The sequence below is a fragment of the Rattus norvegicus genome, chromosome 11 (genome assembly GCF_021556685.1).
Source record: "Rattus norvegicus strain SHRSP/BbbUtx chromosome 11, alternate assembly SHRSP_T2T, whole genome shotgun sequence".
Lineage (NCBI taxonomy): Eukaryota > Metazoa > Chordata > Mammalia > Rodentia > Muridae > Rattus > Rattus norvegicus.
In genome coordinates this window covers 78,640,080-78,655,274 of record NC_141544.1, presented here as the reverse complement: position 1 = coordinate 78,655,274, position 15,195 = coordinate 78,640,080, and the positions used below count along the sequence as shown (strand labels likewise).

Sequence of the window (15,195 nt, the reverse complement as noted above, 5' to 3'; positions counted from 1 at the left end):
ATGGAGTTCTGGGAGGAGGACTCTGAGTGCTGGGGGGAAAACTCCAAAAAAAAACCCAAGAGTCAGATTATTCATTATCTTATTATTGTCGTGTAATGATTCCAGGCAACGCCTGTCTTTGTGGTTGCACACAGCTTGAATTTGTGTGAACTTTCCTCACGTGACCTTGCTTAACCCTCAGAGTACAAACTGGCTGATGCTCGAAATAAAACTGGCTATTATTCCATGAGACTTTAGTCGCCTCATTTTTAGGTTCTTCCCTCCCATATCCTCCTACCTCTAGAACTGTGGTTCCGTGATGAACATAGATACAAAAATGCTCGATAAAATACTTACGAAACTGCTGGTGACACATGCCTTTCATACCAGCACTCGAGGAGGCTGAGGCAGGTGGATCGTTATAAGTCGTAGGCTAGACTGATCTACACAGTGAGCTCCAGGGCAGCCAGAACCACATAGCGAGAGCCTGCCTAAAAATCAATTAATTACTACTAATAAAAATAATAAAATTAAATTTTAAAAGTTAAAATCAATACAGAGGCTTCTCAAAAGACTAAATTTAGAACTACTATAAGACCCAAATATATCACTCCTGGGCATACATCAAAGATCTCTATATCCTACCACAGAGACACTTACATGGCCATGTCTGTTGTTACTGCTCTAATCACAAAAGCAAGGAAGTATACTCAGCCCAGATGTTCATCAGCTGATTAGTGAATAATCAAAATAAAGATATGGAATGTATACACGATAGAATTTTATTTCCCCATAAAGTGGTTAGAATTGGGCAGGGGTTGGGGAGACCAAGTCCATGACTGTCTGATTAAGGCAAGCTATGTTTGGAACTGCCCAGCCAGCGACTCTTCTTCCAAAGTCAGGATTTCAGAGAGCAGACACTCACTGGCTTTTGAGGTCTCTTTTTTGAGGAAGGGTTAGGTTTGATAGAAAACAGTTGTCAAAATAATTGGCTATTAGCAGTCACTACAGACAGACCAACCATAAGGCCCTGTAAGGTCTATCTGTAACTATTTTTCTTCTTTTTATCTCATTTTTCCACCACTACCACCACCTCCTCCTCTTCCTCCTCCTCTTCCTCTTCCTCCTCTTCCTCCTCTTCCTCCTCTATCCTCTTCCTCCTCCTCCTCTTCCTCCTCCTCCTCCTCCTCCTCTTCCTCTTCCTCCTCTATCCTCCTCCTCTTCCTCCTCCTCTGCCTCCTCCTCCTCTGCCTCCTCCTCCTCTTCCTCTTCCTCCTCTATCCTCTTCCTCCCCCTCCTCTTCCTCTTCCTCCTCTTCCTCTTCCTCCTCTTCCTCTTCCTCCTTCTCCTCCTCCTCTTCCTCTTCCTCCTTCTCCTCCTCCTCATCTTCCTCCTCCTCCTCTTCCTCCTCTTTCTCCTTCTCCTCCCCAGTTCATTCTTCCCTTTCTTTCCTTGACTTTCTCCCTCTTTCTCTACTTCTCTTCTTCCTCCTCTTCTCTTCTTCCTTCTCCTTCCCTACTTGGCTTTCTCCCTCCTCCTCTTCCTCCTCCTCTTTCTCCTCTGATCCTGACATGATCCCGGACATGCTCTCCCCAACACCTTGAGCTTCTTACTGTTTCTCAGAGGCACCCTTCCCCCTCGCCATGGAATTGACTTACATTGATAAACATGCCGGCTTAGCTCAAATAGCCAGGCTTTCTAGCTCCTCTCCACCTTCCTCCCTGGACCAGGTGTTGGGGTTTACAGCTTACTTGCCCTGCAGTCTTCCTATTAAACTCTAATAAAACTGCCTTCAAGCTTTCTTCTGAGCCCATTCTTAAATTCTTTTACTAATGAAACTAAGAACTCTGAGAAGGACCCCCAATTTCCCTGGTAACACTACCCATCCTGAAAGTACTGCTTTAAAGAGGAAGAAACAGGGAATTACTTATTATGAGCACCTACTAAGACAAAGCGATGTTTGTTACAAGCAATCCGCTACACAGATAGCAAAGACAGAAGGAAATCTCACCTTTTAATGTTATCAGCCAAAACCAGTGACACACTTTCCAAGACAAATGAAAATAGTCCTGAAATAAAAAGATTTGAAAACACTGTTTGACATCACACAGCTCATCCCATATCCCCTTGGTAATTGGGGTGACCATCTAAAGTGCCTTTAATCCAAAGGAATAATACATTTTTTCTCATCTCTGGAGTCAGATGTGAGACAAAATCAGGCTTCTTCCCTCCCAGGGAATTTGGAAGATAAGATACAGCCTTCTCTACTGACTATATTTCAAAGCCAAGGCTCCCAGCTTTCTGTGAGAACATCCCCAGGGAGTAAAACTGACAGGAGATTTTAAATGAGCTTCATACAGGTTTCTACACATCTCCAAAGAGCATGCAGAGAATGAGCATTGACAGGTGTTCAGAAATGAAAATGAAGAAAATCTCACCTTCCTTTTGCATCTCAGGGAATCATTTTATGTCTATCTGTCTGTCTGTCTATCATCTGTCTGTCTGTCTATCTGTCTGCTTATCTCTGTGTCTATGTATCTATGTATCTATCTATGTATCTATGTATGTAAGTATGTATCTATCATCTATCTATCTATCTATCTATCTATCTATCTATCTATCTATCTATCTGTATTTACCGTGTGCAGCCATAGAGTACACAGGTGTGATTGTGTGTACACAGTCCTGTTACAAACATACAACTTAAATTTCATTAAAAATGTTAAATCTTAGTCAGGCAGTGATGGTGCACACCTTTAAGCCCAGCAGGGGCAAATGGATCTCTGAGTTCAAAGCTAACCTGGTCTACAGAGTGAGATCCAGCATAGCCTGGATTACACAAAGAAACCCTGTCTCAAAAGACAAAAAAAAAAAAAAAAAAGAAAAGAAAAAAAAAAAGAAAAAGAAAAAGAAAAAAGCTAAATCTTATTTACGAGAGAGAGAGAGAGAGAGAGAGAGAGAGAGAGAGAGAGAGAGAGGTGTGCACGGTGATCAGAGGACACCTTTGAGATCAAGTCATCCGGTTCATTCAGCAAGGGAGCCGCTGAGCCACCTAACAGGCCAAAATTTCATGTAAAATTTCAACATCATAAAGTATTAGTATTCTTTCAATTTTCTTCAAAACGCTACAAATTTTAAAAGTTGTTCTTATTTTGCAAGCTGTCTTTGAAAGAAACAGTGTAGTGGGAGTGGAGAGATGGCCCAGCTACTGAGAGAACTGGCTTATCTTTCAAAGGACCTGGGTTCACCAGTACCCACATGCGGCTCACAGCTCTCTGTAGCTCCAGTCTCCTCTTCTGAACTTCTAGGGTACCAGGCATGCATATAGTGCACAGGCCTACATGCGGGGAAAATACCTACATATATAATATAAAATAATAAAATAAAACTGTACTTGGCACCTCTGGGCTTGTCACTGATGAGGGTGCAGACTTCCTCAATGCCCATGCCTAAAAATTATGATCTTGCCATTGTCTTGGTAAGTTGCACTCCTTTTTGGTTTTGTCCATATTTTCATCAGACAACACATTTAATTCTCTAAATTCATTTCCTAGGGGTGATATAACAAAGCCAATAAACTGCTTAACTCAAATCAACAAATATAGATTTTTCCGTCATCCTGGAGTCTGGAATTTGAAACTAAGATGTTAGTAGGGTTGGTTCCTTCAAGAAGACCAAGGAAGAAACTCCTCTGCCTCTGTTTTACACAGTTCTGGGCACATTTTGGCTTCTAGTTTATCACTTCAGACTCTGTCTCCTGTGTCACAAGCTGACTTGATTCCCCAGTGTCTGCACAAACCTCCGTGTGCACAGACTTCCTCCTCTTCATTCTCCTCCTTCCCCCCCTCTCCCTCCTCTTTCTCCACCACCACCTCTTCCTCCTCCTCATTTCTGTTTTTTTTTTTTTTTTGTTTTTTGAGACAGAGTCTCTCTGTGTAGCCCCAGCTGTCCTGGAACTCACTCTATAGACCAGGCTGGTTTTAAACACAGAGATCCTCCTGCCTCTGCCTCCTGAGTGCTAGGATTAAAGGTGTGTGCAACCATTACCTAGTAATTTCCTTTTTCTTAAAGACTCTGGTCACTGGGTTAGGGCTCAACTAAATCCAGTGTAATCTCAACTTTATTACAGTGACAATGACAAACACTTATGTGAATGCATATGTGGTGTCTTAGGCTTTCTATTTCTGCATGACCAAAAGCAACTTGGGAAGGAAAGGATTTATTTCATCTTGCACTTGTGGGTAACAGCTGACCACTGAAGGAAGTCAGGGCAGTGGTCATGGAGGGGTGCTGTTTACTGGCTTGCTCCTCACAGCTTGCTCATCTTGCGTTCTTACGTAGCTCAGGACTACCTGCCCAGGGAAGACACTGACTACAATGAACTGGATCCTTCCACATTAATCATTAACCAAGAAAATACCCCACAAGCCAACCTAGTGGGACATTTTCTCAACTGAAGTTATGCCAAGTATATACAAAAGTATGAACATGTGTTCAGCTGTTTAAGCCCCGTGTGGAAGCCAGAGGACTGCATCAAGTGTCTTCCACTATGGCTCCCCACATTTCTCTTTGAGACAGGGTCTCTCATCAAATCTGAGGCTCACAGTTTTAGCTAGGCTGGCTGGCCAGGAACTCCAGGATCTGCAGGATCTCCCCCATCTCCAGCTTTGAGAATACAGACGCACATAGCCACTCCTGGCTTTTATGTGAATGCTGAGATTTGAACTCAGTTCCCTGGGTTTTAGAGCAAGTTCTTATCCACTGAACCACCTCCCTAGATTCTATTACTGGCAAAGTTTGTATGTCCAAATAAAATCATATTCACAAGGTGAGAGTCATAATTTCAACACACTGGTTTGAAACTGTGAGTTCATGAGCAGTCTGGTCTCTACAGTGAATTCCGGAATACACAGAAAACCCTGCCTCAAAAAAAAAAATACAAATAAACAAATAAACATTTCTGGTTTTCCACAGTGTCAGAATTTACTGACTAGCTAATTCATAAAGTTTGGTGGTTTCATTGGTAGCAATTTGCCAGAGGTCCCTGCTTTCCTTGATAGCTCTGACTGAAGCAAACACAGGATCTTTTATTGATGACTTAATAGTGCTCACGCAGTAAATCTATCACTTATCTGTCTTACAGAGATCCCCCTGCCTCTGGCTCCTAGCGCTGGGACTAAAGGCATGTGCCACCATGCCAGCTTAGACTGTGGAAATGTATTTGTTGGTGTTTCTAGTGTGAGACAAATTATATCTTCCAAAACAGCATGTTGAAGTTCCTCATGTATCTATCTATCTATCTATCTATCTATCTATCTATCTATCTATCTATCTATCTATCTATCTATGTCTACCATTTGTGTATTTATCATCTATATCTATCATCTATCAATCAATCAATCTATCATATATATATTATATATATAATCTATCTATCGTCTATCTATAGGTTACAGAGACTTTGAAGGGCTAAAGAATGGACGAATGTCAAAGAAGCCTGAGAAGCCAGAGCTGGGGCACTGACAGAAATGTAAAAAGTCTGTGGGGCTGAGGGATACCAGCTGGAGTCTCTGGAGAGGCTCTACACAGCATTGTCAGGCTGCTCAGTCTGAGTTGAGCTCTAGAGTTGAGTCCAGCTGCAGAGGCTACTGAGGAACAAACGGGGAGATGAATAGAGGAAGAACCAGACAGGCAAACAGGAAGACTGGCAGGTAGCAGGCTGCATCCACAGCAGGGACCAAGCCAAGCCAAACCACAGAAGAGCTGAGCATTCTCTTCATGTCAGTCTCTTGGTGCACAACCTTAGTGGTCACATGACAGGCAAACGGGGCTGTCACCACCTCAGGGCTAGGAGTCTATCTCTTTATGAGGACCAGGTGAGGGAGTTACCCCATTTCCTTGGGCTCTTGTGTCTGGTAAGTTCTTGGGCCCAGCTTTTCTAATATGAGTTTAATGGACCCTCAAGTTCCTTAATTCCCAGCTTATCCTGACAAATGAATAGGTCGGTATCATCTCTGTCTAGCAACAAGTCACTATCAGTCTGTGCCAGGAAGCAATGTCAGGAAAATGGTGCAGAGCAAGTGTCTACCCAGGGCACAGCCATTCTACAACCTCACTTCAGAGTCAGGAGCTGCTTGTAACTTGGAGTTAAAGGGCAAGGTACAGCCTGAAAACTCCAATGTTTTTGGAGGAATTCAGAACAGGACACAGCCTAATCCGACACCTTTCTACCTACAATAGTCCTGTCTCTCATTTTCTTCTGCCTGATGGCTAGGCCTCTGTAGTTGCTAATGAGGACAGGGCTCTGGGCTGGAAAATTCCCTGGGGTCGGGATGAGTGGGTTTGGCCATCATTTGCATATATTTTACTTTCTTTTTATTTCTAAGAAATTACAGTTTCAGATGGGCATACTGGACTGGGCTTTAAAGCCTATCACCGAGAAAGCAGAGACAGTTTTCTGTGATTTCTAGGCTAGCCTGGTCTACATTGAGAGTTCCAGGCCAGTCAGGGCTACAATATAGACAGTGAAACCCTGTCTCAACTATATCTCCCCCACCCAATACATTTTAGATGACTGAACAGAAATGTAATCTTTCAACATGTCCAGTTTAGAAAAGCAGTAACTATTCCTCTAAGACAGTTCAGTTTCCTTAGAAGAAAATTTCATTATAATGGCATTAAAGTTTTTATAAAATCTAATATTAAACAATGTTACAAAAAGGCTTACCCAGCCTGTTGTTGTCAAACTATTTTGAAGAGTTTCCTCCTTCTGCTTTCCTCCCTGTGACTCTCACATATTTCACAGGACAGAGGCTATGCCAGGTAGCCTTGCTTTTGTGTAACATCATTTAACCAAATATTGTCAATTTTTTATATCATTTCCATAGTGATGATTTTAGGGTGTCACTGGAGTATATCATTAATATATCGCAGTTACCTTCAGAAATCTGTGCTGTCAGAATCTTAGCTTTCCCTCAGAATTTTACTACCATAAAATAAACATTTTATGTGTCTTTTTTTGTGTGTCTCTCTCTCTTTTTTTTTTATTAAACATTTTTTCCTCAGGATACATTCTATCACTTGGTCAGGGGTTAGGCATATTTATGATTCTTTCAATAAAGTTCTGTTTTGCCCTTCAGAAAGACTGGATCAATTTACATTGCCTCATTAATGTATGAGCATATCTAGTCTCCTCAGGCCTCGGAGACATGGATTTTCATAACTTTTTAAGAGTTTTTTTTATTCTTTTTTTAGGGGTAAAATGAAAGTTCACAGTTAAGTTTAGTTTGGAGTTGTTTTAGCAACAAGATTGGCTGCATATTTTTAAAGTCATGGCTTACTGGTGGTGCTTCTTTAATGAACTATCTTCCGATAATTTGTTTAATGTACAACTGGTTTTGTTTAATGTACAACTGGGGCGGGGGCAGCAAAACAGCCCAGGAGGTAAAGACACTAGGCGCCAAGTCTGATGGAACGGAGTTCGATCCCCAGAACCCTCCTGGTGGAAGGAGAGAACGAACTCGAAGTTGTCCTCTGAGTGACATGTGCACCTATGTACACACACACACACACACACACACACACACACACACAAAATAAATAAATGTAAAAAAGTATAACTTGTGGGGTTTTTTAAAGACATTTATTTTTATGTGCATTGATGTTTTGCCTGCATGTATATCTGTCTGGGGGTGCTAATAAATCCCCTGCAGACAGTTACTAGCTGCCGCGTGTGTGTGTGTGTGTGTGTGTGTGTGTGTGTGTGTGTGTGTGTGTGCTGGGATTTGAACCCAGGTCCTCTAGTAGAGCATCCAGTGCTCTTAACTGCTGAGCCAGCCTCCAGCCCCATAACTTGTGTTTTAATAGCTTCTTTGTCGTCTTCCTCTATTTCAGTTATTCATTTTGGTCTCTGTGCATTTTTCTACTTCCTATATTTTTAAGTCTTAGCTTTAGGAGTATTCATTCTTCATTCTCTCAAAACTGTAACTATCTAAATTATAGGGAGCCGTATTGGATTTGGGCCTGGCCATTTTGTGACTGTATAGCTCAAAGTGGCTATGTGACTCTTGGCCACACATACTCCTCTAAGAGCCTCTCCCATGAATTTATGGCACAGGAAGATAACATTCACGGGATGCTTCAGCCTAAGCAAAAATCAGTTCTCTCCTGAGTCAACACCCGGTGTCTCCACTGCCTGACCTCATCGTCTACCGCCTGACCTCTTTGCCTCCAGCTATCACTGCCTATACCCTCATCTTCCCCTCCTTCATGTTTCACAAAGGTCACTCCCCCTACCTGAAAGCCTTAAAAGCTGAATGTTCATCCCAGTAAACGAGACCTTGACAACAGGACTTTTGCTTGGTCTCCTTCTTCTCTTCACCCCCATTTGGCCCACAGGTAGAAAGCCTCTTCGGGACCCTGAATAACTGGGTCCCCGCTGGCAGGAACACTAAATAATAAAAGAAATCCGTCTTTAAGATTTACTCTTATTATTCTAGTTATGTTTACGTGTGTGCACCTGGGTGCAAGTGTGTGCACATGAGTGGGTGTCCTCAGTGTGTGCACACGAATGGGGGTGTCCTCAGTGTGTGCACATGAGTGGGGGTGTCCTCAGTGTGTGCACATGAGTGGGGGTGTTCTCAGAGCGTATGGGCCTTGGATTCCCTGGAGCTGAAGTCAGAGGGAGTTGTGAGCTGGGGCCTTGAGTTACAGATGTGGTCTTAAGCCTGGAGCCATCTCTCCAGTCCCCAAACTGTCTTAAAACTGTTAAAAAGCTTACTTACTCTATTCTGTGTGCGAATGTGCCCGAGGATATGCACATATGTGCAGGAGCCTATGAAAAGCCAGAAGAAGGTTTTTTGATCCCCCTAGAACTGGAGTTACAGGCAGTTGTAAGTTGCCACATGGGTGCTGGGAACTGAACCCAGGTCCTTTGCGGCAGTAAAGAAGGGAGTGCTTTTAACCACTGAGCTATCTCCCCAGCCTTCCAAAACTGTCTTCTAAATTTTGTTTCCTATATCAGTAGTCGAAGTGAGCTCTCCCTGATTGTATGTGGGTGCATATGTTTGTTTTTATTTGTAAGGTGTTTAATTCTTACTCTGCCTGGAATTCGTTTTTCAGAGAATGGTGAGAAGTGTGGATTTTAAATGTATTATTAACATTCCTATATATTTATACAACTCTAAATTCTTTTTATAATCCCTTTGGACCTAGCATAATCTTTTGCTACTCTCGACCAGTTTTTTTCCAGACAAAAACGAATTAATTTTGTAAAGTACTTCATTCTCAACTCCATAGTCAGCTGTGCCGAGTGGGTTTGGGTCATGGTTCTGGCAAAGCTGAGTCTCCATTGATTTTGGTATTCAGCAGAATACCGTACATTCCCCAGGCCCTCTTCTCCCATAAGACTTCAGAACTCTGGCCGGTGCCTCACGGGGTTTTTGACGGTTCTGTCCTGCTCTCCGTGGCTGCCTGCTTCCATTTTCAGACTCCGTCCTTGTTTCCAGAATTCCACAGATGTCTGCAGGGACTTTGCAGATGCTCCAAAGGTCTATGCAGTAAGCTTCCAGGGGTACACTGCCTGGGGTGAGCTGGCAAAGTCAGCTCCCATCTCCAAGCTTCTCCATGGGAATCTTGGTAACTCTGCCCATCCTCTCTGCCTCAAACACTCATGCTTCCTGTATTTTGCGCAGACTCATTGGCGGCTGCTGTACGTGAAGATGATGGCTGGCCACAGCTAATCCACTCCACTGAGAAACAGTGCCTCATTCCGAATGTTTTCCTTTACGGTCTTTAAAACATTTTTTGTTTTTATGCATATAGGTGTTTTCCTTGCATGTGTATCTGTGCACCTCACCTATGCCCAAGGAGACTAGAAGAGGGCACCAGGTGAGCTGTCATGTGGGTGATGGAAATTGAACCCTGGAGTTACAGTCATGAGCCGGAAATTGAACCCTGGCGCTTCTAACCACTGTGCCACCCCCCCCCCCGGCCCCTTCATTTACCTTCTTACGCTTTAATACTAAAGGTTCATATTTCTGTTTGGCTTATTTCTCAGATAAAGCTTCCCTGAGTTTAAAACCCAGTTAAGCACCCAGCACCCTCTACCCCGCCTTTAACGCTGCTGACTTGCCGCTGCCTCTCTGCCAGGGTAGTTGGCTCGCTCCTTGAGGGCAGATACTTACCCTGCGCATTTGCATATCCTTAGTGCCTGAAGCAATGCCACGGACCTAGCCATAGTGCTGGAAGGAATGAATGTTTACGTTTTTAATCTCCCCTATGTATTTTAGGTTATGTCTTCTCAGGCAGGGGAGACGGACTCAGTGAGTGAAGGTGCACGCTGCCAAGCCTGGCGCCCGAGCTCTGCCAGTTGTCTCCTGATCCCCTCGTATTCACTGTGTTACTTACGCACAACACAGATAACAAATCAATGCAATACAACTTTTTTTTTCTTTTAGTTTAGAATCAACGGGTAACTCAATCGCTGGGCGCAACTACTAACATCCTAATTTGTAAGCCATTCTAAGTTAAATCCTCTGGCGGCAGATCCTGGTGGATCCTCCATCTAACCGGGGACCTCTAGTTCATTACATCTTGTACCCCAAAATCTCTCCGTCCAAATAATTGAAAGTCCCTTTTCTCTTCTTCCTCCCTCTGACCTGGAAGCCCCGCCTACTCCTTGCCCAGTGATTGGTCCCCTGAAATCTTTGTTCATTAAGGGAAGGTCCTTGCCACATTTCATCCTTTCTGTCCAATTAAAAAATAAATTTTTTCTCAAATGTAAACTGAGCACAACTATTACCATTCTGTAATTTACAAAGTACAAAATACACCTAACACCCAGTCCATCATTTTTGTCAATTAAATAGAACACTCTGTTATCTATCCTAATTTAAGAAAGGCTTAAAATCCATGTTATACCCTGGCTAGGTAATTTCAGATAATATTATCTGAAAACTATCCAATTAAATATGTTTCTCAATGCTAAATAGCCTGGGTAGGCTATGAGACTATAATTAGCCTTCAACCCTGTCAGAAATCCGAGAGTGACTAATATTAACAGAAAATAAAGGAAACCTAACACAGCTTCTAGAACTGAGGCACGTTGTAGAGACAGCCGCCTACCTATACAGTCCCCTGTTAGCAACAGTTGGATCATCAGTCTTCAGCCTTCTGACCCAGGATGATCTGACAGACCTCATGAAACAGGAATTATTAAGGGCTGGCTTATTCTATCTCGGCAGAGCTAAGCTGTCCTATCCTGTAACTTGTGTCCTTCATGAACAGTTCAGGTCTGTAGAGGAAATAGGCAATTTCTGACCAGTGGCTACTGTAAAAATTAATAAAGAACATTTCCTATCAGTTCCCGCAAGCCAGATACACTCACTCTGGCTGCTACTCTACCATGAGGTCCGCAAGCCGCGCTCTCCCGGCTGTCTCCCTTTTACCTACCCTCTCTGCGCAGTCCCCTAGGCGGTAGTTACCGTGCCTGACACACACACACACACACACACACACACACACACACACACTCCTCGTCCTATGGGCCCTGTGCATGTGCATTCTCACTCCGCACGGGCAACAGAACCAGATCCCCATGCTCCAACTGCCTCTCAGCCATTTCTTTCCATTTCTTTCACACACTGTCTTTTTTAGCCCGGTAAAATCAAAGTCCCAGAAACTTGTAATTTGTCAATTAGATTTACATGTTAAATTCTCAAGCCACAATTCATCCACACAATAAATTCAGTGCCAATTGATAAAGATATAAACTGCCGGGGTTGGGGATTTAGCTCAGTGGTAGAGCGCTTGCCTAGCAAGCACAAGGCCCCGGGTTCGGTCCCCAGCTCCGAAAAAAAAAAAAAAAAAAGATATAAACTGCCACCTAGACAAGATAAAATCCATCTAGTTCACCTAAATCTGAACCATCCTCCATGGTAGACTCCATCTTGATCTCTCTCCTTCCTCCTCTCTCCTGCCTTACAAAAACTTTGTCCCCACCCCACTCTCTACGGTCCAATCATGTATCGCCTTGACATCAATCTACAGGCTACCTTGCCGCAATGTATAACCTCATCCGGAGGGAGATGCTCAGTTTCTTCTTTGAATCTATGAAAGGGGAGCTGTTAGGAGCACATATGTCTCAAGAAATGATAGATAACATTAAATGTCACATTCTGGGGATTTCTGATGTTTTTGAAAACTATCTATGTAAAGTAATCTGCACTGTTGTCCATTTACTCTCAGCTGTTTCTAATAAAAATATCTTGAAAACACCATAACAGTAAACTCAGAGCTATGATTTGCTCTCTGGCCCTTAATTCATAGGCTTAATCAACTCAGATCAGTTTGTAATGACATTTATAGAAGGACTGGGTTCAAGCCTTGTACTGTTAAAATTTTTGCAATTATAGAGGAAATTTATGCCAATGGAAACCCTGATTCTGCATCAAAACAAATTCTGTACCAACGTGAGAAATTATAACTTCAACTCAGTCACAATTATAAGGATTTCTACCAAATGAAATTATGGCACCACAATCTATTCTAGCTAACTTCTTCCCGTTAAATTATGACCATTTCTAAATTCCCCAGAAAGACAACCTTAGAATAACCACCTTCAGCCCCCAAGCTGAGGGAACTGGGTCGACGTCTCTTCATAACTTCCTCAGGATGAATATGAGCAGTGAGACATCTTGAAGGTAGGGCGAGTTGGGAGAATGAGGGAGTTGGTTAGGCCTTAAGAAGGCTATACCAACGATTATTGTAGTCTCTGATGTCTGTGTCCTGACTGGATCCAGCTGAAAGTCCCTGAGATCAGGAGGTTAAGTAGGTCAGTTCAGCCTGTCTGATGATGAGACTCACCAAAGCTGTGTGTTCTGCACAATCTCAAAACAAAATTTAAGAATCATCAAGATATCTGTATGGATTGTATCAGTGTGTGTAGGGTGTATAGACTGGTTAGGATGAAATTCTGTTCCTTTTTGTTTTGTTTTATTCTCTTCAATCTAGTTCTTCAGTAGGTCTTCCTCTATTAAATCTGATCCTTACAACTCTGGAAGGTATATAGACACTAATCTCCTTTCCTAAAAACACAAAGACAAAAACCTTTTTCCCAGAATAGCATGTCCCTGAGCCAGTAACCAGAAAAACCTTTAGCTTGACCTCTCTTACAGAGGAACAATTGTAACCACAAAACTCAAAATCACACCTATTTTGAAAATTAAAACAATCCAAAACAAACAAAGTAAACTGAAACACTGTATAAGACTATTCTTAGGTTTTTCTGATTTGTCATGCCAGGAAATTAACCCAAAATTCCCGTGGAGCACACAAAGAATATGAGTTTCCTGCAGAAGTTAATATACCATGTATCTGTTATGCTCTTTACCCGGAGTCATAGCCTTCTATTTATTGATAACTTTTATAGCAGGTTATTAGCACTGCTCTCTACTTGGAGTCAGTCACTAATTTTCCCTATCCTAGGTCTGAACCGTGGGTGAAATTCCCCACATGATTCAGACAAACTCTGTGTATAAATTTATCCTGAAAGCCAATAAACCAGCCTTGGATTTAAACCATACTCCAATCAACATCTGCTAAGGAAGCAGGCAGCCTCCATTCTCAGGCTTTCTGATTCAGAGCAGCCATCTTGTCTCTTTTCACAGCAGGGGACCTCAGAGCCCTCTTTCTTTCAAGTTCCCACACTGGGCCATCACATGACCTGACTCTACCCCCATACCCCCAAACCTCCAAATTTCTAACTAAAGCTCTAACTACAGGCTAAGAAATCTTAAATTTCTAGTGAATTCTTACCCGCCACGTTAGACGGTGTCTGTTGCGGGAAGTACTAAAGAATGCACCGTCCCACACTAGACAGGGCACCGGTGGGCTGTTTTCATCTCAACAGACTTTCTGGCCTGGAACCCCCGAAATCTCTCCACCTGACTCACTATGTTCCCATGGCCGGTCGCTGCCATGCCAGCCCCACGCAACCAAATTCTGTGGCTGTCTACGGTGCCCGGCAACCATACCTTTCAAATCTGGAACTCAGTTGAGTTGCTGTGTGAAGGAAAACACCACACAAATTTAGTTTAGAATCAACAGGTAACTCAATCACTGGGCGCAACTACTAACATCCCAATTAGTAAGCCATACTAAATTAAGTCCTCTGATGTCAGATCTGGGGTCCTCTAGTTCATTACATCTTGTACCCCAAAATCTCTCCTTCCAAAAAACCACAAGTCCCTTTATCCTCCTCTCTTCCCCCTGCAATACAACTTTTATTGTGACATATTTTATTCCCTTGCCTCTGAGTTTGTTTTAAATACATTTAACCTGTTTTCGTCATTTCTTTTCCCCTCCATATTTAGTGACCTTTAAATATCAGTTTTATCACTTTCTTGTTGAAAAACATACTCACACTTCATTGGACTACTCTAACTTTTACCCTGTGACTCCTCCCCTCTGTCTTTCTCTGTCGCTCAGCAGAGCATCCTGGGCTTGTAGCAGGGCTTACCTGTGAGGTGAATCCGGATCTACACTACCACCTAGATTTCCAAGAGAAGTGGAACTCTGAGAAAAATGAAACTGAAAACTCAGCTTTTAAAATATATGTGTATATCTCAAAGTTTCCAAATGCAGATTTCAGGAAATGCTTTGATCAACATTTGCAGCTCAAACTGCAAAGAGAATGAGAGATTCTGGAGCCAAACATGACTGACCATGGCCTGGAAACATAGATCTAGATTACTCCAAATACTATGTTCCGGTGTGGTAACGGTTGATGAGAAAATCATGAATCAGGGAGCTTTAAAAAAAATGGTGACTCCAGTTCCAAGGGAACATCGCCCTCTTCTGGCCTTTATGAGCAACAGCATGCACGATGTGCACAGACACACAGCAAAACACCCACACACATAAACAAACAAAAAAGGCATGGGGCTAAAGAGATGGCCCAGTGATTGAAAGCGATGGTGGCTCTTCCAGAGGACCTGAGCTCCGTTAGCAGCACCCACCTGGCAGATTATTGCCAGTTCACAACTTCCTATAACTTCTGCTCTAGTGCATACCTCAGGGACTCAACTAACAGCATAAGCGAAATGTGGTTGGTCCCTTGCTTGACACAGCCCACGCTGCCATCGGACTGGATTCAGTCCTACAGCTCCACTCAGCCTTCCTCATCCTCGAACCACCTCTGACTGGGTCACACAGGTA

General features: G+C 42.9%; 1 pseudogene; it reads right to left on the bottom strand.

Moving 5' to 3' along the window:
• Casp6-ps1 (caspase 6, pseudogene 1) overlaps positions 1–3,426 on the bottom strand; it is a 5,172-nt pseudogene extending 1,746 nt beyond the window's left edge.
• Positions 3,427–15,195: the final 11,769 nt, after the last annotated feature.